The following is a 14,671-nucleotide window of genomic DNA, read 5'->3' on the forward strand; positions in this document are numbered from 1 at the left end:
AGTCAACCTGGAGCCGGCTACCTGAATCCAGCTTCCGCGGGAATCGAACTCAGGTCGTGAGCAGAGAGTTCAGACCGCAGTACTGCAGCTTTACCCCTCTGTGCCACCGGGCTGTATCATTCCGGATACGGAACATCTAAACTGCACAGAGGGGGCTTTCTCCCGAGACAGCGCCCTACCCTTAGTTTGGTGTAGCCTGGCCAGTGTGGTGCAGAGTGGTTAAGAGTTGTGGACTGCAATCTGGGAGAACCGAGTCTGATTCTCTGCTCCTGCACATGAAGCCAGTCGTAGCGAAAGGTGGGGTATAAAACCAACTCATCCTCCTTTTCTGCTGCTTCCAGCTCTTTCCCACCCCAGTGAATTGTAACCAGTGTGGAAGTCAGCGTGCTGAGGAATCCCAAACCTTGTCCCGCCTTCCCTCCTTCTGGCTAGAGAGGATGCAAACATCCTGAACTGAGCCGCAAGCACGGTTGGCCCCCGCCCGGGACACACACCCGCCGGCATTTCTGGCTCCAGGCGCGCCAAGAGGCTTCTGCAGCCAGCGCAAAAAAGACAAAAGCGCCCCCCCCCCCTCCGCGTCGCCTTGATTCGCAAGAAGTTCTGTTTCGACTCCAGATCTCCAAAACGCAAAACTTTCAATCACTCTTAAAAAAAGCAGTTCCGGGCCTGCTTCTTTGGTCTTGACGCCCGCCGAATAGAAAGAGGCTTACTCTAGAGTTACCCCCTCATGCTCCAGCTAAATGTTGTCGGGACCGATTGGGTGAGCAGCAGCAGCAGCACTCTCTCGGCTCTGCCCCCGCCCGGCAGCCGGTGGGTTTTGAAGTTTAGGATTTCCTTTCTCGTTGTTATTTTACTGTGAGCAGCTTTTGGCAACGCTCTCATATGAACATATGAAGCTGCCTTATACTGAATCAGACCCTTGGTCCATCAAAGTCAGTATTGTCTTCTCAGACTGGCAGCGGCTCTCCAGGGTCTCAAGCTGAGGTTTTTCACACCTATTTGCCTGGACCCTTTTTTTTTTTTTTTTGGAGATGCCGGGGATTGAACCTGGGACCTTCTGCTTCCCAAGCAGATGCTCTACCACTGAGCCACCGTCCCTCCCTTGGAGCAAGCGGTGGATCCGCCTGTGGATGAACGAGGCCTGCAAAAGCTGGGGAGCGAAAAGGGGTCGAAGAGGATGGAGAGCCGCAGGCTGTTTCCTACCGAAATGCAGCAGCTCCTGCTCCTCTGGAAGTCTGCAAACTCTCTTACTATTTAACTGAGAGCGAGCGACTTCTGGGGGGGGGGGGCAGGCGCCCTTGACCCTCAGGTATCTTGGGGATGGAAGTTTGACTGAGGGAAATCAGTGGAGCTTCTTTCTGTCCAAGAAACATGAGCAGTGGGTCCCCCAAGCGGGGCTTTCTTTGTAGAAAAGACCTAACAATAACTCATTTGCATATTAGGCCACACCCCCTGACACCCAGCCAGCTGGAACTGCGTTCCTGCAAAAAAAGCCCTGCTTCCAAAGTAACCCCAACCAGTGTTCCCTCTAAAGCTGACTTAGTGTGAGCTCACAGATTTTTACCTTCCAGCTCACACATTTTCGTCTTAGCTCAGGATGACCCCAGAGCACACATTTCGATGCAGCAGCTCACAGCTGTAATGCCAGCAGCTCAGAAAGTAGAATCTTTGCTCACAAGACTCTGCAGCTTAGAGGGCACATTGGTCCCAAGACAGTTTTCCCAGCAGCACTTGCGGCAACAACGCTGCCGCTCTTTGTTGGGATCCACGTGGCGGAGGAGGCTGTTTCGAAGGCTGCGGGAGTGGGGGATGTTTCCAGTATCTTCTGCTCCCCAAAGCGCTTAATGGGAAAAGGATCAAAGTCACTCTTCGGGCGCGTTCACGCTACACTAAATAACGTGTTTGGCAACTGGATCCTTACTGTTTAAGAAGAGCAGAAACCCAGCTGCAAAACGCATTATTTGGTGCAGTGTGAATGCACCCTTCCTTTCCCTCCCTCCTTTCAGTTGATCCCAGCGAGAGACCCAATGGAACCAGTCCCGTCCTTGGCCAGCCCACAAAGCCTCCTGCCAGCAGCGGAGCGGAGGAGCCGCCTGCCAAGGCCGCCTTCCCTCTTGCCTTGGTGCTGCTGCCGGTGGCTGGGGGCTCCTCCCGGGAGGCATTCCGGGTCCCCCCCCCCCGGCGCTGGTCAGGCTCAGTTTTGGGGTCAGTCGCCCACTCGCTCCAGCGGCACAAAGCGCTATAGATCGTAAAAGTGTTCTTTCAAAAGAGACCGAAGAAACCTCGAGGAAAACAGGAGGGGGGAGCGGGGCGGGGAGGGACGTACTTTCAATTTGTCCTGGAGATTACCGTAAAACCCCCGGGGGTGCCCCTTGCATCCCAAACCCACTTCAAAGGGTTGTCGTGCGATGCCAATCAAAGCGGGGCAGCTCGGCCTGAAACCCCAGGGCTTCCACTGCCGGTCGTTTCAGGCGTCGCAGGAGCCACGGGCGGGGACCAAGGCTACAAACAGGCCTAAGTCGAAACAGCCTCCACTGCCACGTCGGCACACGGTCCTGTTTCTTTTATAAAAAGGCCTTCCTCGTTATAACCCTTTTCTCCCCTGCCCCATAACACCGCATTTTTCATTAGATTATAAAGTGTTTGTGTCTTTAAAAGAAGGAAATAATCCACCCCCCTCTAATTCAGTTGTATTGCACTGTTTATTGTAAGTGCTATAGTGGTCTCGCCCCCACCAATAATTCTGTAATCCGCCTTGAGTCTCAATGAGAAAGTCTGCCGATAAGTGAAATCAGTGGGAAAGGAAAGAAGGGAACGAATCCCTGCGGTTTGGTCGGCCTCTTCCTGAAGCCCGGACAGTCCCTTCCGAGAAGCAGCAGTCTGACACTTTTCATCTGAACACCAGAAATGGCAGGCCCAACTATCGCCCAGCCCCTTTGCCTGGGTGTCTTTGGAGACCTGCTCTGGAATGGATGGTCGCCAGTGACTCACTGCTGCGTGGAATTTACCCGGGGAAATTAATGACATCACAACGGGCAAATGGATGTCTTCTATTGAAAGGAACACACAAATGACGTGATTTGGGGTTCTGCTAGTATTTGGGCAAATCTGGAGAACTCAGTATTCTCCAATCGGAATGCAGATTGGGCCCCTATCTAACAGAAATACTTTACACTGATACCAGCGAGGCGGTGATGGTACTTGAAAGTAAATATATTATCGCAGGTATTTCCCAGACTCCAGGAACCAGTCCCGAGCAGGTCCACCTGGAAGCAAGGTCAAATTTGATTCCTGGCAAGTGTTTACCCCCTGGCAAGTGTTTTTAGAACTGCAGTCTGTGGGTCTGGAATTTCATTATGTTTGAACTGGAATTGTCAGTGGGAAGGGACACTGCGGCTAGCATCTGATGTATACAGCAGGCGTTGTCTAGACCACTGAGTCTTGAGCCGAGGAGGCCTAAATGAATCTTATTCCAAGTAAAGTGGATTCTCTGTTGTGAATGAAATTCTGCTCAACATTTCTTCTCCCCTCGAAGGTAGGGCACACGGACAGTAGAGTTTGTTCTTTGTTGTCCGCAAAGGAAAACATCTAACTGGATCCCAAAAGGGGTGAGACCAAAGCTGGTAGGAAGGATTTCAAAGGCGATCTCATTTCTGTTCTTAGAACAAAATTCGAGTACAACACAATTTTATTCAATAAATGTGTGCACCTGAAAGCTTATGCCCAGAAAAAAAAACCCTATATTGGTCTTAAAGATGCCACTGGACTCAAACTTTGCCCTGCTGTTTCAGACCAACGGCATCGATATCTGTTCTTAGTCGTTACAATTTCTGTTGGCGAATCAGCTGCGTTTCAGCCGATCGTGTCTCCGGAATGCCACAAAACAGAGGTGCCCCTTCGAAGGAGGTGCGAGACGGGGCGGGGGGAGCAAAGGCTCTGGCTGGCTCCCTGTTTGGATGGGGAGTCTTTGTTTTCATTCTCTCTGGCAGCAACAGGCCCGAAGGCCCAGAGGCTCGGGCTGGGATCCCACATACTAAATAATGCACTTTCAATCCACTTCCAATGCACTTTCCAACTGGACTTTACTATGGGAACTGGCAAAACTCAGTTGGAAAGTGCATTGAAAGCGGATTGAAAGTGCATTACTTACTTAGCATGTGGGATCCCAGCCTCTGCTTCGTGCGCCAGGCCTCCATTCGCCCTGTCCATCAACATTTGCCCTTAGCCTGCCGCCGCCGCCGCCGTGCCCCGGCTGAAGAGAAGGCATCTCACGAATTGCAGTCGGGGCAACCTGCAGCGCAGCCCTTACCAGAGACACATTCTTCGAAGTCCCTGGTGGGCCTCAGAGGGCTCAGAAAGGTTTCACTGGGCTGAGGATGGCAGCCTAAATGGTGTGCCTCCATAGAAAAGAGGTGGGTGGCCTGATGGCGGGCCTGTTTGCTTCCGAGTCGGTGCGCCTAAGATTCCAGCTTTTGAGCAGACTAGAGCAAAACTAGCGCCTTCCTGTTTCAAATACCTGGTTGTTGTTTTTTACCACTAGGGTTTGGCCAGCTGAAATCCTGGAGGCTTCACCGAACCTTGAGGAAAGGCAAGATTTTAAAAGAAGAGATCTACGGACTATAAAGCCAGACGTGCAGTTATACCCTTCATGCGCGGCAGGCCTCGACAATATCGCGCGCAGGATATACAAACGCATATGCGAGATGTATGTGAGAAAGGTACATTCCTGTCCTGCGATACAGCCGGTTCCTCGCAGCCTCTCCCACTCGCTGCAAGCCAAGAGTTCCGCCTGCATTCCGGGAATCCCCATTTCTGAGAAAGGAAGGCAGGAAAGTGACGCCCCGGCGGCTCGATCCAGCGGACAGCGTGCTGTGAAGCCGAAGCCTAGGCCCCTTCGTGCAGCCGCCGCTCTAGGCCCGGGGCGCGGCAGGGGATGAGCGTCCCTTAGTTCCGCCAAGGCCTCCCGCGGGCCCCGTCTCAGCTCCTGCTTCGCCTCGAGGCGAATTTTCCTCGGGCGGGCCCCCTGCAAGAAGGAGAGCGCTGCTGAAACAGGCACTCTTCGAGATTCCGGCCGGCGGCTTGAGATCATTGGCCGAAAGACAGGCGCTTGCTTGGAAGCCAGCTGAAGCCTTAGAGAGACAGACAGACAGACAGACAGACAGAGCGCTTCTGACAGGATCTGGAGAAACGAATGGAAGGGGCGGGGGGGGGGGGAGAGAGGAGAAAGTGCGACCCACTGGACGGAAACCGCAGTCCTGCCCTGGCCGGCATAATTCGCTGGGTTCTGCTCCCGGTCGCACCTGAGGATTCCTGCGCGCCCTTCGCTCCTGCAGACGCCGCCGGGTGAGGAGCGCTTCAGGCCTGGCGGCGGGGCCTTGGCAGCCCTCGCCAGGCGGCTGTCGCCTGGGAACTTCTGCTGGCGGGTGGGCTCTCTCGGCCGCCGGGGCGTCCCTCCTCCCCCACGCAGGCAGACAGGCCAAAAGGAACGGAGCAGCTGCAGAGGGAATCTGCACCCAGAACCGTTCAGAGGCAGCTGGGCTCCTTCGTGGTGCGATCTGGTAGCCCGGCCATCCCCGGCTGCAAGTGCACCCCCAAGAGGCGCCGCCGTAGCCCCTGCATGAGGGGGGGGGCTCCCCACAGCGCAATCCCAAAAGTTGTGGCCAAGATCAGAACCGGGCTCAGCTCACTCCCCCCCCCTCCCAGCAAAACAACTCTGGGCCGTTTTCCGAGAGGAAAGGCCCCCTCAGTCCGAAGGCTGCTGCTTCCAGTTCCCTCTAAGCTCAGTTAGGGTGAGCTAGCTCATAGTTGTTTGCCCCCAGCTCACACATTTTTGTCTTAGCTCAGGAAAGATGGCCCCAGAGCAGGCTAATGTATGCAGGTGCTCACAACTTTCATCCCAGGAGCTCCCAAAGTAGATTTTTTTTGCTCCCAAGACTCCACAGCTTAGAGGGAGGATTGGTGGGCAGTGAGTTAGCCCCCCCCCCAGAATCCCCTCCCCCCCACACTGACCGACCTGCTAAGTGCGCCTCTCAGACAGACCTCCCCCCCCCCCGCTCCAGCTGTTGAACTTCGCCTGAATCAGACTTCGGCGTTTGACCCCTTGTGGAAAGACGCCCAAATAATCTTTTTATCCTTCTCACCGCCCCCCGCCCCTCCCAACGCCTATTTCTTGGGGCGACAGAGTTCCGGGCTCTCCCGGAACCAGGCTGAGGATCCGCCATCGCTCCCTTTGTCCGCTCCACCCGGAAGACCCATATTGCAAGCAAGTCCAGAACAGACTTCCCGGAGAGTAAACCCCACTGAGTAATCTGGGGCTTCTTCGGGAGTCAACATGCTTAAGAACAAACATCATCTGTTTTACCAATAAAATTGTTGGGAATTGGTTTTTTAAAAATCATTTTTATTTTAAATGTGTCAGACCGTTCTGTTCATGTAAACGAAATTCTGCAATACACATGCTTCGCTCGGGGCCGCAACTCGACATCTTGATGTTTCCTACGAAGCTGGCTTGGGGGAAGTGATCGGGGAAAGCCAGGTTGGAATCCCCCTGGTGTCACCTTGGCGGCCTTGGGCGCGTCACTCACCCAGACCGGCCTCGCTGGATTGTTGAAAGGCTACAGAGCGAGAGAGGGAGGCCTGGCCCTGAACTCCTTAAGGGAGGGCGGGAGAAACATAGACGGTCCCGGCCAGGGGTTGCACAAAAGGCTGAGCGCTCGTGGACGAAATCATTAGTGGGACTTGCAAGGGAGCCAACAGGCCAAGGCCCTTCATCCCCCTCTAAGTCCGGTTTGAACAGAAGCTCCTTCGGCCAATGCCAGCCCCAAGGCTTTAGCTGAGCGTCCAGGTGAGGGGAGTTCCAGAGTCCCAACCAGAAGGGCTACTTCCCTGTGTTAAGGATACCGCTCAGATTTCAAGTGCTTACTCAGAAGCAAACTCTTGGGTTTCAATGAGATATTTTCCCAATAAGTGTGATTAAGGCTGGAACTCTGCTCCTGGCAAACCCGGGAGAGCTTCAGCAAAGCAGCCTTATCCTCACACACCTAAGAAGGGGGCCCTGCTGGATCAGACCAGTGGGGCCCGATCCAGTCCAACACCCTGTCCCCCATAGTGGCCAAGCAGTTCCTCTGGACAACCAACAAGAGGACATAGAGGCCTTCACCTGATGTTGCCTGCTGGCTCTGGGATCCAGAGGATTCGTGCCTTAGAAAGTGGAGGTTCCCCTCAGTCACCACGGCAAGCAGCCGTTGATAGACTTATCCCCCAGGAGTCTTTCTAATCCTCTTTTAAAGCTGTTTATTCCTGTGATAAGAACATAAGAAGAGCCTAAGAACAGAAGAACACACCTTATTCGGAGCTGACAAATTTAGAGCGGACAAGGCCTCCCTCGGGAGTTAGATTCCAGCCTCTAAACCTGGGGTGTCCCACTCATTTGTTATGAGGGCCGAATCTGACATAAATGAGACCTTGTTGGGCCCAGGCATGTGGGGTTGGGCCGGGTCATGTGTGTACCTATTTATGATTAGGTAGCAGAGATATAAACTTTATAAAAGTCACAGACAAACGAAAAGGTGTTTTTTAAAAAAAAAAAAAAACCTTAAAACATTAGCACTGGTTGGTCATAAAGGTGCTTTCTTTGTATCTCTCCCATGGGATCCAGGGAACTGGGCAAAGGAAGCTCCGGCTCTTTCCTTCCTTCCCCAGGAGCCAGGAGGGAGAGGAGCCTCAGCCAATAGAAGGAAGAGAGACTTGGCTCAGTAGCTCTGCTGTGCAATTGAGAGAGCCTAGCAGAGCAAGCTCTCCCTCCCCCCTCTTCCTCTCCAAGGGGGGAGGGAGAGCCCAGCCAATGGAGAAAATACAAGTTTTGCTTGGTAGTTCCTGTGAGATTGTGCAAACCTTGCAAAGCAAGCTGTTATGCAGAAGGAAGCAAGAGAGAGGGAGAAGGTAGCAAATGACAGCCAGTTGATAGAAGCCCTCCGGGAGCCTGAAAACCTCTCTCTCTCTCTCTCTTTCTCTCTCTCTCACACACACACACACACAAACGCACACCCCAGACCAGGACTCCCTTTAATACATGTTTAATAGGATGCTGTTTATCAGGGTTTTCCCCCTCATGCCCTGAAGAGTCTCCTGTCCATGTTCACACACTTAGCCTCTATTCAAGGGACAGGAGATTTTTCTCCAGAGCAGTTGGCAACCTGCCTCTACCCCAGATGTACTTTGAGGGGGATTGTTAATGAGCCTTGGGTCTCTGAGCAGGTACAGAATGCATTTGCGTTATCTTGGGTGGTGTAGGGAGATTCAAGTGCCCAACTGGGATCTGAAAATCCCTGGTTCGAATCCCGACCCCATCTGCTACGGAAACTCTCTGGGAGACCTGGGGCCAGCCACTCTTCCTCAGCCTCACCGAGTCCTGCTGAAGATAAACCAGTAGAGGAGAACCAGGGCAGCCGCTTGGGGTGAAAGAGGGGATATCAACAACACTGGTACTGCTTCAGTCAGAGAGGCCTTTCTCCTGGAGGAAGCCGCGCAGGGGCTGGGCAGGACTTTGCAGCCGCCCTGCAGCCTTGAGAGGTGGTCTGAATGGGGGGGGGGGGAGGGTGAATCCTCATGGGGCCACCCGATGAGGGACCAGACGGGGGATTTGAATCCTACTGCCATCACACACTAAAGAAGGCACTTTCAGCGCACTTTCCATAGCTGGGTTTTGCCAGTAAAACCCAGTTGGAAAGTGCATTGGAAATGGATCGAAAGTGCACCGTTTAGTACGTGTGATCGCGGCGGTAGATTCTCCCCCACACTTCGGCCAATGGGATGCTCCAATCGCTACAGCACCAGGCCTATTCGGCTGGGTTGCCTTCAGCGTTCCCTCCAGGGGGATTTTGTCACTCAGGGCGCGGGCACGGAGCCCCTTCGTGCGCGTGCCCTAAAGCGCGCGGCTCCCGCCTGTCCAGACCTAGAGCTGGCTGGGTTGGCTGGCCTGGCCTGGCTTGCAATGCTGCTTTATGACTCAAAGCACAGAGAGACTCTCGGATCCGCTTTGTTGGCGCTTATCGGAAGAGGCGCTGGTGGCCTCCCTGCCGGAGCCTGCTGCGGCCCTTTGGTCTTCGTCCTTCCAGCCCGCCATGGGGAGGGGAAGTGTCGATGGGGGGCAGCTTAAAAGAAAGCTCTGAAGCTCCCGCCTCGCGCCACCCAGACAGATCCCCGGATCCTGCCAGTTGCTCGCCTCTGGAGGTCCTGGCGGCAGGGCGGGGAGGGGGGCTTTATGGATGCAGAAGATCCGCTCCTGCGCCAAAGGTTGGTGCCCCTTCACGCCAGAGCGCTTGAACCGAGCACGGCACGTGGATGTTGCCAGTCAGCCCCGATGAAGCCGACAGGGTTCCCTCACGTCGAAACAACAATAGCAAATACTGGAACCCCGGGAGGAACAACTCCGTGATATCAAACAAACTCTCCGTGCTGACTGAACAATATCTATTGAACAGTACACAATTCTTTACAGTTTATAAACACTTCAATATTTTACCCAACAGCTTTTTGTTAACCCCAGTTATGCAACATTTAACAATGGTACAAACAATACACCAAAAGAGCTGTGACGATGCTATATGAGCATGTAACTCCAATGTGGCTTTCTCGTTGTGCATGGTGTAAATGGAGCAGAGCATTTGAATAGTGGGATACTAAAAGGAAGACAAGTGGAGCGTGAATATTTGAGCTGGTCAGTGCAGTGAGATACGGTGGGGCAAGAAAGGCACCGCATACTCAAAAGAATTCACACCCCTTTGAGAAGGAAAGCGAAACGGACTGATTAGACATTCCATACCGTCAGGGGACAAATACTGAAACATTGCAAGCACTGCAACCATATTGGAGTTACATGTTCATATAGCATCGTCACAGCTCTTTGGTATATTGTCTGTACCCTTGTTAAGTGTTTGTTTGGGGGCTTGAAGAAGAAGAAAACTGCAGATTTATACCCCGCCCTTCTCTCTGAATCAGAGACTCAGAGCGGCTTACAATCTCCTTTATCTTCCTCCCTCACAACAGACACCCTGTGAGGTGGGTGGGGCTGAGAGGGCTCTCCCAGAAGCTGCTCTTTCAAGGACAATTCCTACGAGAACTATGGCTGGCCCAAGGCCATTCCAGCAGGTGCAAGTGGAGGAGTGGAGAATCAAACCCGGTTCTCCAAGATAAGAGTCTGCGCACTTAACCACTACACCGAACTGTGAAGAGCCACACAATGTGTTTGGAAGAGCCACACTTGGCTCCCGAGCCACAGTGTGGCCACCCCTGCTCTAGGAGAACTGAGGCTCCCACCTGCCCACACAAACAAGCCCGTCTTGGCAACGCGGCACTCAGAAGAAACCCATTTCGTTTACTCAGAAAGAGCAAGTCCCGCCGAGTTTGTTTTCAATGGGATTTGCTCCCGGGGGAGGGAAGTGCAATAAGAATCCAAGTAGAATGTCAGTTCAAAGTACACGAGGAGGCAAGAAGTTCTCTTGGTTTGTAGACCGAAATTCCAAATCCCTTGCGCGGCAAGTTCCCCCTGTGTGTATGTGTGTGGGGGGGGAGGGGGCGGTTAGCTGTAGGGGATCCAGTGGCCGGGAATATATTACCGATAGCATCCCCAGGAACCAGGGTTTGAGGTGTGGAAATGCCTTTCATGGCGTGGAGACAAATAACGTTACCTGGCAAATAATATACCTGTTAAGTCTCCATTAAAGTGGCGTAACACTCTTCCCTCTCCCCGCTGCTGGCGACTGTTTCAGAGATCCAGAGTTCTTTCTGCTCCCAGGATTCCTGGTTTATTGGAGAAACGTGTGCCAAGTAGGGAAAGGGAACAGAGCAGGTGGCTGTTTTGTGGGGTGGTGTACCACCTTGCCGCTTTATTGATTTACCTTATTTATACCCCTCCTTTCTCACTAAGGCTCAAGGCTGGGTTAGGGTCTCATTAAAGGGACAACAGTAGGAGCTGGCTGAGGACGACCCCCCCATATATGCTCTAGATAGGTGAATGAATACATTCGTCTATGTGGCGCAGAGTGTTAAAGCTGCAGTACTGCAGTCCTAAGCTCTCCTCACCACCCGAGTTCGATCCCCAGTGGAAGCTGGGTTTTCAGATAGCCGACTCGAGGTTGGACTCAGCCGTCCATCCTTCCGAGGTCGGTACCCAGCTTGCTGGGAGAAAGTGTTGACGACTGGGAAAGGCAATGGCAAACCACCCCGTAAAAAGTCTGCGGTGAAAACGTTGTGAGAGCAACTTCACCCCAGAGAGTCGGAAACAACCGGTGCTTGCACAGGGGTCCTTTCCGTTTCCTATTAGTGCTGTTAGAGCCCGAAAGATTCTACAAACCCTAGTGCTGTTAACGTTTGCTAGATGACTAGATTATACGGGAAATTAATATTTCTTGTGGTTCCCATTCCGGGAACGTTAGTGCTATGCCAATCACGAATTCAGCTCTACACTTTTATATCACTTTGACTATCACGGCTTCTGCTACAGAATCCTGGGAATTGTAGTCAATTTAAGGGCGTTGAGAATTCTGAGTTAGAGAGCTCTGTTCCCACACTCTCAGGATCACAAGTCCCTGGGAAGAGGGAATGACCATCCAGTCGGCATTATTATGCAGAACAACAACATTTACATAGCGCCTTCTTTCCTCGCTGAAATTCTTTCACAAGCATTATCTTGACCGCCCTCCTGCAAGGCAGGTCACAACGACCAGCATATTGTGCATTCCTCGGCGGAAATAAAGTTCTCTGCCTCCACATATAATGTTCGTGTCTTACTTACAGGTCTGGAGATGGACGGAACTTCCTTTTCCTCCCCCTAGATCTTGCTCGATCCTTCAGATTGCTGCCATCAAAGAAAAGAGCAAAGGAAGAAAGAACAGAACACCGAATCGCTTTATCAATTCAGTCCAAGGCTGCGATCACACACACTAAATAATGTGCTTTCAGTGCACTTTCCAACTGGATTTTACTGTGTGAACTGGCAAAATCCAGTTGGAAAGCGCATTGAAAGTGGGTTGGAAGTGCATTATTTAGTGTGTGAGACTGCAGTCCAAATCCACCCGAGGCTACAAGGCGAGATCGAAATAGTTTCCAGCAGTTCATTCACATTTCATCAAGAAACCCGCCCAGAAAGAAACGGCTTGTTTATATTCTTCATTCAGGAAACTCGGTTTGTCTCCCCACCGCCACCCCCAATTCATTTCCTCCAGAACAGCCCCATTATAATCCCGGGGGCGGGAGGGGGGACGCCGCCTGCAGTGAGCAGCCTTTATCTGCACTCCAGGCTTGTTCCTTGTTTGTTTGTTTGCAATTGCATATTGAGAGACCGTGCCCTTTATTTCGTCGGGCTAATTGGATTTGATCAACCGTCTGAAATGTGGTCGGTTAATAAAGTCGATCGCTGAACAGCGGAGTCTGTGTGTGCGTGTGCTGCGTTTCGTGTACCCAACGGAGATAGGAAGGATTGTGTCAGTATATGCCGTCTCTATACACAGATCGATACAGATATATTCTTTGAACTCATAAAGGTCATTGAAGTCTTAATGATACGGCTAAGCACACATGCCTGGAAGTGGAGGCGATTGAAATCTATGGGGGGTTATTGCGGGGGGGGAGAGATAAACGCACTGGAGGAAGGGTTAAGGGGGGGGGGACTCATCTCTTTAATAAATATCCATGTAAAATCTTGGACGTGGGGTTTCCTATCTCTTTTCCACAGAGCAAAGATGGCACAGCACGCCTTCCCTTTCACCCTGGGCTGCAACGCGCTCAGTGGAATAGCTGATCTGCTGGGGCCATCAGCTGAGACTGTGGCTGGATTGTGCCCCTCGCAGCGTTGATAAGAAAGGGCTTCCGGGAAGAGCCTCCCGCCCAAAGGGTTTCTTTCCATCTGGCTGTTTGTAGCTGTTGGTTCTGCCCAGGCCGAATTTCTGGCTGGGGCGCCGAGGGACCGCGATGGGCTGCCCTCCTGGCTCCTTCTGCCCTGCCCGGCCCAGCTGCAGTGGGAAAGTTTCCACCGCCGGTTATCTGCAGGAGCAGCGCAAGATTGGGTTGCTGTGTGTGTGTGTCTCAAGGGATGCAAATAGCCCGCGCCTCCTGCATTGTTCCCGACCCCAGGTGAAAAGTTAAAGCATAAAAGCGAGGAGTGAATCTGAGGGGGGGGGGGGGGAGCAGGCGGCGCTTCAAAGGGCCCGGGGGGCGCACTGGAGGGCGAGGCGAGCGGGCCATTCTCATATCAAAGCGACATTTTCGCGTCTGCTTCAGAGGCTCTGCGATTTGGATCGGGCTGGAAATGTGCCCGAAGCTTCTCAGTCCCTAAGGTTAACCAAACAGACCGGGTCAGGGTCACCAAGACCCGGATTTTATCTTTTCTCACTCCTCCCTTCCCCAGATCAGAGGGGTTTGAAGGGAATCTTGTCCGGCGGGTGCCGGCCCTTCTCCAGGCGCATGGAAACCCTTTGATTCCCCCTTCCTTGCCCGACTGTCTCCTCGAAATCCAGAGCGTTCCAGGGGGCCGGTTCAGCCTCTTTCAGCGCCTCGTTTTTTGTGTCTAAACGGTCAGGCCACCGCCTTCACCATTTCAGTCCAGACGACTCGAGACTCAACGGAGTCCCTTTCATAGCGGCCTTCATGGCTTTGGATGCTTTTAAAAATAAAATGAAGGCCACTTCGCCCGCACCCCCCATTTCCAATAGAGAACACGGAAGCAGATGGGATTGATTTCACAGGCCTTGCGCGGAGCAGACAGGCCAGAGAGGGAGAGAGAGATCCTTAACTTGCACCCACGCACCAAAACACTGCACGCCATCAAGACGTGGGCAGCCGTGGTAGTCGGAAGTTTGAGCCCAGTGGCGCCTTGAAGACCAACCAAGTTTTATTCTGGGCAGCAGCTTTCCTCTGCACCTTAGAATAAGACTTGGGGTCTTGAAGGTGCCAGGGGTCTCTTTTAGACTTCCTTCCGCTCCACGCCATAAACACCCCCCCCCCCCTTTCTGGGATGAGCCTCAGTTGAAATCCAAGGGGCTTTCCTAAATGTGTTCTCTTTAGCCGACGTGATAAGGGAAACTGGTGGCGGGGAAGAAACTCACTCTTGACACGCGCCGAAAACCCTAAAGAAATTAAGATAATCCCTTTCCCATTCGGAATTCCTTTTTTTTTTTTGGCCTCTCTCCACAGCCGGGATTAGCCCGATGAATGGGTTATTAATGAGTAAACAGCTTTCCAATGGGGAGGGTGGCCCCGATGATGACGCCTGGGAAGGCCTCGCGGTTTCGCCAGAGAGCAGAAGTTCTCCTTTGAACCGAAAGGAGACAAGGCCGCGCCCAGCTGGGGCTTGGAAGGGTTTCCAGAGGGGGGGATCTTGCATCCAGTCCGAAGGCCTCGGGACTGGGGTCTTAACTCTTGCACACGGAGTAGAAGCAGGCTTTTTAAAAACCTGTTTTATGATTATGATGATGATCATTATGACTCTTCTTAGGTAAAGGTGCTCCTGGGAACTGGGCCCGGTCTCCCCCCTCCCCCCCCCCCCCCGCTTTCCTTCTCTTCGTTCGGACTCAGTTCTTTGAACCTGCGATTGGAGGTTAAAGTGCACCAGGTTGCAAAGGCAGAAGGAAGCTCTTAAACAATAAAGACTTGACTATGTGGCGGTGCTCAGGTC

Source organism: Heteronotia binoei, chromosome 3 (genome assembly GCF_032191835.1).
Source record: "Heteronotia binoei isolate CCM8104 ecotype False Entrance Well chromosome 3, APGP_CSIRO_Hbin_v1, whole genome shotgun sequence".
In the NCBI taxonomy this organism is placed as follows: Eukaryota; Metazoa; Chordata; class Lepidosauria; order Squamata; family Gekkonidae; genus Heteronotia; species Heteronotia binoei.